The sequence below is a fragment of the Symphalangus syndactylus genome, chromosome 4 (assembly GCF_028878055.3).
Source record: "Symphalangus syndactylus isolate Jambi chromosome 4, NHGRI_mSymSyn1-v2.1_pri, whole genome shotgun sequence".
Taxonomy (NCBI): Eukaryota; Metazoa; Chordata; class Mammalia; order Primates; family Hylobatidae; genus Symphalangus; species Symphalangus syndactylus.
This window is the reverse complement of record NC_072426.2, coordinates 123,754,684-123,767,253: the sequence shown is the minus strand read 5'-3', so window position 1 is coordinate 123,767,253 and position 12,570 is coordinate 123,754,684. Positions and strand designations below refer to the sequence as shown.

At 36.3% G+C, this 12,570-nt stretch overlaps 1 protein-coding gene across 6 annotated transcripts in view; it reads left to right on the top strand.

The window, feature by feature from the left end:
- LRBA (LPS responsive beige-like anchor protein) overlaps positions 1-12,570 on the top strand; it is a 786,161-nt gene that overhangs the window by 556,404 nt on the left and 217,187 nt on the right. The gene's annotated exons all lie outside the window — the stretch shown is intronic.

Sequence of the window (12,570 nt, the reverse complement as noted above, 5' to 3'; positions counted from 1 at the left end):
TTAACCTTAATAGTTCTACAAAGGAAATTGAATTGCAGTAAAAGACCTTACTTCAGAGAAAACTTGTAGTTCAGATGAATTCTATCAAATGTTTAATGAAGAAATAATACCATTTCTACACAAACTCTTGCAAAAAATAGAAAAGGAGGTTAAATTGCCAAAAACATTATATGAGACCAGCATTACTTGAACACCAAATGCATACAAAGGCCTTTCAAGAAATGGGAACTGCAGACATCCTGATTGGAAAGGAAGAAATAAAATAGTCTTTTTAGCATACCTTCTTGAATGTTTATATGGAAAGTCCCAGGGAATCTATGAGGAAAAACAACAACAACAACAACAACAACTGTTAGAACTAATAAATGAGTTTAGCTGTTCATAGCATACTGGGTCAGTATATAAAACTCAATTTCATCCCTGTATGCTAGCAATGAACAATCAGAAATTGAAATTAAAACTAGAGTTTAAATACTATCAAAAAATAAATACGTATAGATAAATTTGAAAATGTATTTATAAGACCTACTCACTGAAAACTATAAAACTGTTTTGGAGAATTAAAATTTAAAAATGGAGAGTTGTACTATACTACGCTCATGGATTGGAAGACTCAATGTTACTAAGATGTCAGTTTTCTCCAAAATTGATCTGAGGTCCAAAGCAGCTCTATCCAAAATCTGAGCAGGCTTTTTTTTTCTTTCTTTCTTTTTTAAAGAAATTGGCAAGATGGCCAGCCATGGTGGCTCACACCTATAATCTCAGCACTTTGGAAAGCCCATGTGGAGAATCACTTGAGCCTAGGAGTTCAAGACCAGCCTGGGCAACATAGGGAGACCCCATCTCTATTTTTTTAATTTAAAAAAAGGAAAAAAAGAGAAATTGACAAGCTGATTCTAAAATTTAAGTGAAATTGTAAATATCCAGGATAGTTTAAACAATTTTGAGAAAAAAAAACAAAAGACTTAATATAAAATTACATTCATTAGGATAGCTTGTTATTTAAGGACAGACTCATATAAACCAATGGGCTATAACAGAGTCCAGAAATAGACTCAAACATATATGATCAATTTGATTTTTGACAAAGATGTCAAGGTATGTCTGGGGGGAACATGATCTTTTTAACAAATGATGATGAACATTGGTTATCCATATCCAAAAAGAAAAAGAACCTCACCCCTTAACTTTACATATAAATTAACTCAAAATGTAACAGAAAAAAGTGTAGTGTAGAGAAACATAAGTGCTAAAAGTAGAACTTCTTGAAAGAACACATAGGAGAAAAATCTTTGTGACCTTGAATTAGGTAAATATTTCTTTAAATCTTTAATTGATTTCATTAAAATAAAAAACATCTGCTTTGAAATGCCAACTCTTAAGAAAATGAAAATATACGCCACAGACTGGATTAAAGTGTTTGTTCAACTTATGTATGATAAAGGACTTACATCCAGGTTGTGTAGGAAACATACTATATAACAAGATAAGCTTGCTACAAAAAAAAAATGTAAGTTTTGAACAGATACTTCAACAAAGAATAGATATAGATACCAAATAAACACATGAAAGGATGCCAAACATCATTAGTCATCTGAGAAATGCCGATTAAAACCACAGTCTGATCCCATCACATACCTATTTGAATAACTTTTTAAAAATCTAACAATACCAAGAGCAGTGTACAAGGCAACTGGAACCTCACATGTTGTTGATGGGAAAGTAAAGTGGTACGACTTCTTTGTAAACAATTTGGCAGTTTCATATAGAATTAACCATACACTTTCCCATACATCCTAGGAGTCTCACTCTAGGTCTCCTACCCTAGAGGAATGAAAATATATGTTCATGCAATGACTGCTTCATGAATATTTATAGCAGCCATATTCATTACAAAAATTGGAAATAACCAAGATGGTTATCAACTGGTAAATGGAAAAACTGTGATAAATCCATACAGTGGAATCTATATAGTACTTAGTAATAAAAAGGAATGAAGTACTAATACATGCAACAACACAGGTGAATTTGAAAATATTATACTAGGTGTACAAAGCCAAAACAAAAGGCTGCATGTTGTATGATTCCATTTATATGACATTCTGGAAAAAGCATAACGTTAGGGACAGAAAACAGAGCAATGATTGCTTGGAGCTATGGGAAAAGAGGAGGAATTGCTTACAAGGGAGAATAAAAGGAACTTTTGGGGATCATGGAAATATTCCACGTCATAATTGTTCTTACACAACCCTCTATGTTTAGAAAACTCATTATATTGTACACCTAAAAATAATGAATTATTCTCTATGTAAATTATTCTTCAACAAACTTGATTTTCAAAAACAACAACAAAGAATATGTAAAGTTAATGAGGATGTATAGGTTAGGAACTTAATGTATATCGTACTAATTCCACTCCTAGGCATTTATCAAGAGTAATGAAAACATACATATTCACATTTACTTTTAAGCAAATATTAATAGCAGTTTTATTCCAGTCTCAAATTGTAAACATTTCTGATGTCCATCAGCTGTGAGTGGCTAAACAGATTGCAGTACCTCTATACACTGGAATAAATGAAATACCACTCAGAAATAAGAAGGAAATGACTACTGGTACATCCAACAACATGGATGAATTTCAAAAGTGTTGTGCTAAATGAAAGAAATTAAACATTACGGGCTCCATACATCGTAGCCATAGGCTATGGTTTTATTTATATGAAATTACTGAAAAAGCAAAACTACACAGTGACAGAAAGCAGATTATTGGTTACCAGGGGCCAAGAGTTGGGGCAAGGGAATTAGCTGCAGAGGGTTATGAGGGACCTTTCAGAGTGTATCTTGGTTGTGGTGGTTACAGAAATATATATATATATATATATATATTCAGATGTCATCAAATTGTACACTTAAGTTTGACAAATATTATACATTTAATATAATATCTTAAATTATATCTCTTTCTCAAGAAACCACAAATAGTGGTCTCATGTGATCCAGAGTTCCCACTACTGGGCATCTATCCACATAAAAGGATATCAGTCCATTGAAGAGACATCTGCACCCCCATGTTTATTGTAGGACTGTTCACACTAGTGAAGATAGGGAATCAGTGTTGTTCAGCAACAGATAAATGGATAAGGAAAAGGTGCCATATATACACAATGGAATACTATTCAGCCATAAAAAAAACATGGAATCTTGTCATTGGTGGCAGCATGGATGGAACTGGAGGACATTAAGTGAAATAAGCCAGGCACAGAAAGTTAAACACGCATGTTCTCACTCATATGTGGAAGCTACCAAAAGGTTAATCTCCATATGAGTAAAAAGTAGAATAGTGGATACTAGAGGATCAAAAGGGTAGTGGGGAGGGAGAGATAGGGAGAGATTTGTTAAAGGATACAAAGTAAGAGCTGGACTGAGGAATAAATTCTAAAGTTCTATATAACACTGTAGGATGACTAGAGTTAGCAGTAATACATAGTTTCAAATAGCTAGGAGGAGGATTTGACAAGTAAATGATAAATGTTTTAGATAATGGATGTCCTAATTACCTGATCTGATCACTGTGTCTTATGTATATCACATGGCTGTGTACACCATATGTACAATTATTACATCTATGTAAAACTGTTTAAATAAATAAAAAAAATTAATTATATTCCAATCACAATTATTGAAAGATAAGCTTTCTAAGCATATTTAAAAATACCTAAGCCAAAAGTGCTTATTACATCTGTACATGTGATGCTTTTTTAAAAAAGTTTATTACAATCATTTTAGTATGTACTATAGCATTATTTAATATACACATGATAAATCTGATTGAAACTTTTAATCATTTTGATAAAAATGATTGGATTTTGCTCTATTACATCATATAATTTTTATTTAATATAAATATTAAATCTATAGATTAAGGATTTTGTAACTATATTTAATTAAAACCTGTATGTGTAGCCTCTGGTAAATCAGAATTCACATATTAGTTTTGTATTTGAATGTATGGACTTAATAACTAGTATTTATACAGTTGAAAGTAACCTAATAAGTCTCTGAGAGAAATGTTAAAATGGCAAAATACCTCTCATGGTATAGGGTATTGGGAGAGTGTAGGCGTATGCATCTTTCTCCTGTGTGCTGGGACTACATTGAAATAGCATAATTACTAATTATTTCCTTTCATAGTAGGTATTGATTCATCATCAATACAATTTAGTTAACTAATTTAAGAACTGGAAAGAGTGAGCACTGGGATTTTTCTATTGATTGAAACATATTAGTGGTGGAAACCTACAGTTTACTTTTAGCATACCTAATTTGGTATTGATTTGAGCTACTTTTGATCAGTGTTTATTTTTAAATTTTAAGATAGTATCCTATTACAAATGCAATTGCGATAGAATGCACAAACATCAGCTAGGATGTTAGTAGTAGCTACAGCCAGCCTGTGGCTGGATGGCTGTCAAAGGAATCTCTCATGTGCTCCTTAGCAGTAGGCCTCAGTTCCTTACCGAGTCGGTTTTTCCATCTGCTACTGGAGTGTTACATGACATGGGAGCTGGCTTCCTGCAGAGCAAGTGATCCAAGAGAGAATGAAGCAGAAGCCCCAGTTTTTTAAAATTACTTACTCTTGATAGTTATACACCATCATTTCTGCTACATTATATTCATTTACAAGTGGGTCACTAAATACAGCCCAAACTCCAGGGGAGGGGAATTAAGCTCCACCTCTTGAGGATATATTTCAAAACCACCACAGGTCACAACTTTTATGTAAATGGGGCAAATAAAGTGGTCCTTCTGGATTATAAGCCATGTTGCCTTACAATACTGGTAATGCTTTTGATTAGATAATTTTTATAATTTAATGAGGATTTCAGAGTTCAGGAAGAAGCAGCCCAGAGGAGCATAGTAGATTTCCTTATATTAGTTAAAAAGTCTTTTTCTACAAATTATCTCTTTATTTTAGAAAAGTTTTGTTTATCACACCTAGTATATGTTTTCATACTTGGGAATGTTTTGTAATGTTCTCCCACAGTTAAAGCTAGATGTCCTTTTTTTTTTTTTTTTTTTTTTTTGAGACGGAGTCTCGCTCTGTCGCCCAGGCTGGAGTGCAGTGGCGCAATCTCGGCTCACTGCAGGCTCCGCCTCCCGGGTTCACGCCATTCTCCTGCCTCAGCCTCTCCAAGTAGCTGGGACTACAGGCGCCCGCCACCACGCCCGGCTAATTTTTTGTATTTTTTAGTAGAGACGGGGTTTCACTGTGGTCTCGAACTCGTGATCCACCCGCCTCAGCCTGCCAAAGTGCTGGGATTACAAGCGTGAGCCACCACGCATGGCCCCCTTTTTTTTTCTTTTTAAAGGCAGGGTCTTGCTATGTCACCCAGGCTGGGGTGCTGGAGTGCAGTGGTACAATCACGGCAGCTCAATCTGCTGGGCTCAAGCGATTCCCTCACCTCAGCTTCCCAGTAGCTGGGACTATAAGCACATGATACCATGGCTGGCTAATTTTTTTTTTTTTTTTTTTTTAAGAGATGCCGTCTTGCTCCATTGTCCAGGCTGACCTCAAAGTCCTGGGCTAAAGTGATCCTGCCACCTCAGCCTCCTAAAGTGCTGGGATTATAGGCATGAGCCACCATGCCCTGCCTATAAGTCTTAATTTATTAATCAGTTTCTTAAATAGATTTTCACTTACAATGTATCAAGCACTCAGCTGTGTACAAGATAGAAACCATTTTACCCATACATTTTTAAAACAAATATGTAAACTAAATAGCTGTGATAAGTGACAGGAAGGATATAATTAGAGTGTTGTAGTAGTGATTAGTGGAGTAGAGATGGATGGCTTTGGATAAGATAACCAGGAATATCTTCCTACGTGACTTTTAAGTTTTGATTTGAAGAAATACAACCAGGTATTCTTTGAACAAAGGCACAGTATGTCAAAGGCCCTGAAGCAAGGCAGGGAGCTTATAGTGTTCTAAGAAATGTTGGAAAGCAAGTATCACTGGAACTTAGTGATATTAGGAAGAGGGTGTTACTTATATAAGACCGGAGCCTACTGAAGACATCCGGATGATATGTGATGTTGATAATGTAGCTGAAGAGAGACATTCGTTTAGAGATTTTTAAGAAATATAATTTATAAGACTCAGAGATTTGGGGGGTGATGACAAAGGGAGATATTCAATATGTTTAGTCAATACTCAAGTCTCAGCTTGAGCTACTCAGTGGCATTTACTGGGATTAGGAATAATGGACAAACAGTATTTGTATAAACATCCTTCCATCCCCATGGCCGGGGTTGTGGGGAGGAGGTGGATGGACAGAAAATGAGTTTAATTTTAGGTCCTTGAAATTAGAACCCCTGAGAGACATCCAGATTGAAATGTTGAATAGGAAGCTAGATATAAGGAGGTATGCTGAGAGCTCAAAAGGAAGGCCTAGTAATTGAGAATCACTACCATGTAGATGAAATTTGAAGACATGAGAGGGAATGAGTTCATCTGGGGAGAGATTGTAGAATGCCAAGAGGAACTAGGGCTACATCCAGAAAACCTCAACATGTAAAGGTTAGGTAAGGGAAACAGGACATCCCTGCCCTCCCAAAAACAACAACACTAAGAGCAAAAACAGGAGTGGCTCAAAAGACAGGAAATCCAGGAAAATATGATGCCAAGTATATTAGTCTGTTCTCGTACCTCTATAAAGAAATACCTGAAACGGGGTAATTTATAAAGAAAGGGGGTTTAATTGGCTCATGTTTCCTCAGGCTATAAGGAAGCATGGCTTGAGAGGCCTCAGGAAACTTACAATCATGGTAGAAGGTGAAGGGGAAGCAGACATATCTTATATGGCAGGAGCATGAGGAAGAAGCAGGGTGGGGTGGTGGGTGTCACACACTCTTCAACAACCAGATCTTGTGAAAACTCACTCACTGTCATGAAAACTGCAAGGGGGAAATTTACCCCATGATATAATCACCTCCCACCAGGCCCCACCTCCAACACTGGGGGCTACAATTTGATATGGTTTTTCTCTGTGTCCCCACTCAAATCTCATCTCAAATTATAATCCCCACATGTCAACAGAGGACCTGATTGGATCATGGAGGCAGTTTCCCCCATGCTGTTCTCATGATAGTGAGTGAGTTCTCACGAGATCTGATGGTTTAATTTTTTCTTGGTTCTCCCACCCCCACTGCTGCCTTGTGAAGAAGGTGCTTCCTTCTTTGCCTTCCACCATGACTGTAGTTTCCTGAGGCCTCTCCAGCCATGTGGAACTATAAGTCAGTTAAACTTCTTTTCTTAGTAAATTACCCAGTCTTAGGCAGTTCTATAAAGAACTGCGTGTGTTCTTTATAGAACAGTGTGTGTGAGAGTGGACTAATACACAATTTGACATGATATTTGGGTGGGGACACAAATCCAAACCATATCACCAAGGGATGGTAGTTTTTAAACATGAAAATATCTGATGAAAAATCAGTTAAGACATAGACTGAAAACTGTCCATCACATTTAGCAACGGCAGCTTTTGACCTCCAGAGGATTGAATGTTGTGAATTTGCCCACACAATATCAAGAAGCTTTACATGGCAAGCAGGACCCTGAATTTTGTTGGCGTTTATGAGCTACTCCTTTTGGTTTAGTTGTGATAACACTACAAGTCAGGGCCATTAAGACCAAATGTTCTGACTTGTCAGCCAGTAGGATGTGAGAGGGTAGAGACTATTGTGCTAAATCCTGACTCACCACTAATGGCAATCAGCAAGAGAATTAGTCCTGTTATCAGTTTTCTACCTGTGGTGGTTCTTTATCTGGAGTATTCTTTCTGACACCCAGGAGCACTTACAGTACAAGCATATACACACAGATACCAGTTTTAAGCCATAACAAAAATATATTGAGTCAGCCCAAAGGTGCCACCAACAATAGTTTTATTTTAGTTTTTCTGTTTCACTGCAAGTTTTGCCCAACCCTATCACTTGTTTTCAGGCATTTACTTTTTTCTATAGGAGCACTAACCAAGGAGTTTATTTTTTTTATTTTTTGAGACGGAGTCTCGCTCTGTCACCCAGGCTGGAGTGCAGTGGCGCGATCTCTGCTCACTGCAAGCTCCGCCTCCTGGGTTCACGCCATTCTCCTGCCTCAGCCCCCCGAGTAGCTGGGACTACAGGCGCCCGCCACCACGCCCGGCTATTTTTTTGTATTTTTAGTAGAGACGGGGTTTCACCGTGGTCTCGATCAAGGAGTTTAATACATGTATATCAGGGATTATAACAGCTACCAGGAGATATGTTATTTTGCAGTTAGAAGCTTAGAGAAGTACAGAGAAGGGAGTGAGCTTAGGCTGTGTAGCTAGAGTGGTGGTGGTGGAGGGGTCTTCAATTTTTTTTATTCCATGCTCTGTGGTCTGCACCATTTCCTCCTCTATATACCTCCCAGAACCTAGAGAGTGCCTGGGTTTGGGGGCTTTCTTTTTGTCCTCACACATTCTGCCATGTCTCTGCCATGTAGCTATTAGTGCTTTTGGTTACTTCTGTGGCCAGCAACTCTTCCTCCCAGGGACTGAGAAGCATACTAATTTGGATGCTTATATCCAACAGAGGTATAACATATCAAAATTTATGAGATGCATCTAAAGTAGTATTAAGTGAAAATTTACAGCTTTAAACACCCATATTTGAAATAAATTCCTCAAATCAATAACCATGTTTCTACTGTTAGATAGTAGAGGAGAGCAAACTAAATGGAAAGCAAGTAGAAAAAAATGAATAATGAAGATTATAACAAAAATCAATGAAACATAAAGCAAAAACACTGAAGATCAATGAAACAAAAGTTGATTCTTTGCAAAGATCAGTAAAATTGACAGACTTTAACCTAACCATGAAAGATGATACAAATTACTTAAATTAGAAGTGAAAGTAGAGACATGACTATTGAGCATATAGAATCTTTTTGCTTTTTTCCTGTTTCTTTTTCTTTTTTTTTTTGTAGAGACAGGATCTTGCTCTGTTGCCCTGGCTGGAGTGCAGTTGGCACAATTATAGCTCACTGCAGCCTCAAACTCCTGGGCTCAAGCCACCCTCCCATCTCAGCCTCCTGAGTAGCTGAGACTATAGGCACATGCCAGCATGTCTGGCTAATATTTTGATTTTTTTTTTTTTGTAGAGATAGGGTCTTCCTATGTTGCTCAGGCTGGCCTTGAACTCGGGCTCAAGTGATCCTCCCGCATCAACCTTCTAAAGTGCTGGGATTACAGGTGTGAACCACCAAGCCCAGCTTGAGCCTACAGAAATTAAAAGGAGTAGAAAGGAATATCACGAACAACTTCATACCAACAAATTAGATACTTAAATGATATGGACAAATTCTTAGAAAAACAGAATTGCCAAAACTGGCTCAAGAAGAAATTGGAAATCTGAATAGACCTATAACACATAAAGAAAATGAATTATTAATTTAAAAATCTTTCCATAAAGAAAAGCCCAGACCCAGTTGTCTTTACTGGCTAATGCAATAAAATATTTAAACTAGAAATGATATAAATCTTTCACATACTCATGCAGAATATAGGAGGGAGGAAACACTTGCAACTCATTCTATAAGGTCAGTCACCCCAATACCACTGCCAGACAAAGACATTACAGGAAAACTAACAAGAAAAATGCTATAGGCCAATTTCCCTCCTGAACACAGACACAATTTTTTAAAACAAAATTTAGGAAACCAAATTCAGCAGTATATAAAAAGGATTTATAAAATGTTCATGTGGGTTTTATCACTGGAATGCCAGTTAATTTAAATCTGAAAATCAATTTATGTCGTACACCAGTATTTATAAAGGAGAAAAAGCTTACTATCATTTCAGAAAAAGGCATTTGACAAAATTCAACACGTTCACGATTAAAAACTCTCGACTAACTTTCAACTAAAGAAATTTCCACAAACTGACAAAAATCGTCTACCAAAAAACTCCCAATACGTACATCATACTTAATGTTGAAAGACTGAATACTTTCGCTGTAAGTTTAGGAGGGTAAAAATGTCCTCCCATTTTTACCACTTATATTCAGTGTTACACTGGAGATGTTAGCTTGTGCAACAAGGAAGAAAGAGAGGAAGGAAGGGTGAAATTAAAGATATCTGCACTGGGAATGAAGAAAGTAGCCCTCTTTACAGATCACAGAAGTGTAAGATTTGTACAATGAAAAGTATAAAACATTTTTAAGAGAAATTAAAAATAGACCTTAATAAACGGAGACATTCCATGTTCATGGATCAGAAGATTCAATATAATTAATAGGGTAGTTTTCCCTAGATCTGTAAATTCAGTATAATCTCTATCAAATTCCTGATAGACTTTTTTGGAGAAATTGGGAAGTTGAAATGCAATGGACCTAGAATAGCCGAAACAATTTTGAAATATAAGAACAAAATTGGAAGACGTACCTTGATTTCAAAACTTATTGTAGAGCCACAGTTATCAAGATACTGAGGGAATTCACCCTTCCTCATTTTCATTGTACTCAGTCCTCAATTGTGGTAATTGTACAAAGATAGGCATATAAATTAAAGGAAGAGAATTGACAATACAGAAATAAATCCTTGCATTTGTGGTCAATTGTTTTGCAGCAAAGGTGCCAACACAATTCAGTGAGGAAAAGATAGGCTTTAAACAATTGGTGGACAAAATTGGATGTTTACATACAAGAAAATTTTGAGGCTTACCACATACCAGTCAAAAAAATTAACTCAAAATATATTATAGGCCTATATGTGAGAACTAAAACTATAAAATGTCGGAAAGAAAACATAGGAGAAAAACTTTCTGATGTTGGGAAAGGCAAACAGTTCTCAGATGTGACACTAAAAGCATAATCCACAAAAGAAAAATTTGAAAAATTGGACTCAACCAAAATGTAAAACTTTTGTGTTTCAAAATTGACCACTAAGTAAATGAAGAGATAAGCCACAGACTGATAAAACATTTGTATATCATGTGTCTGATAAAGCACTTTTTATTAGTCTGCATTCTCCAGAGAAACAAAACCAATAGGATATGTATGGATATGTAAGAGGAGATTTATTATGGGAATTGGCTCATATGACCATGGAGACTGAGAAATCCCGTGATACGCCATCTACATCTGGAGACCCAGGAAAGCCAGTGGTGTAATTCAATCCTAATTTGAAGGCCTGGGGAGCCCATGACTGAGCCCAAGGCTCAAAGGTCTAAGGAGAGAGGGATGGGGTAAGAAGTGAAGGCCAGAGAACCAAGAGAGGAGGAGAATATAGATTCCCAGCTTGAGCAGGAGAGGGAATTCACCCTTTCTCCTTCTCCTTGTATTCAGTTCTCAATCGACTAGATGATGCTCACCACACTGGAGAGAGCAATCTGCATTACTAAGCCCACTGGTTCAAGTAGTAATCTCTCTGGAAATGCCATCACAGATATACCCAGAAATCATGTTTTACCAGCTCTCTAAGGTCACTTAATCCAGTCAAGCTGACACGTAAAATTAACTATCGCAGACTTGTATTCAGAATGTATATAGAATTCTAACAACTCAGTGATAAAATGCAAACAGTTCAATAAATGAGTAAAAGATTTGATTAGTCATTTCACCAGAGAAGATATACAAATGACCAATAAGCACATGAAAAGATGCTCAACAACATACATTAAAACTACTATTTTACACTAACTAGAATGGTCATAATCAAAATACACACGAGAGCAAGTATCGGCAAGGATGTGGAGATGAATTTATACATTATTGATCGGAACATATAGTGGTATAGCCACCTTGGAAAACAATTTGGCGGTTTCTCAAAAAATTAAAGATAAACTCAACATACAACCTAGCAATTCCACTCTTAGGAATCTACCCAAAAGAAATCAAAACATATTTTCATATAAAGATATATACATGAATGTTTATGGTAGCATTATTTATAATAGCAAAAACTGTTAAATGTCCATCAACTAGATAAAATGTGCTGTATTCTATATACAGTGGGATACCAGTCAGCAATAAGAAGGAATGAACTATGGATACATGCTACCATATTGATAAACCTCAAAGACATTATGTTTAGTGAAAGAAACCTGACACAAAAGACTACATACTAATGTATGATTCCATTGATCTGAAATGTCTAGAAAAGGTGGGTTTACTAGAGACACAGAGTAGATTGCTAGTTGCCTGTAGGTGGGGATAGGAATGAAGATTATCTGTAAATAGGTACAAGGCAAATTTTTGTGGTGATGAAAATGTTCTACACTTGATTTTAGCCAAAAGGCCGAGAAGAGATGAAGAAAATGTTCTAAAGTGAATTGTGATAATTGCACAACTTTTGAAATATTTTTAAAAAATTACTGAATTGTACAAATTGAATAAATTTTATGGCATGAAAATTATACTTCAGTGAACCTGTTACAAAATAATTACCTTGTTTTTTGTGGTAGGAAGAACTGTGACAGCATATTTCTCTGAGATTCTAGGCTTTGAATGTAATAACTAATTCTGCCATCTGTTTCTCACTACCCTTT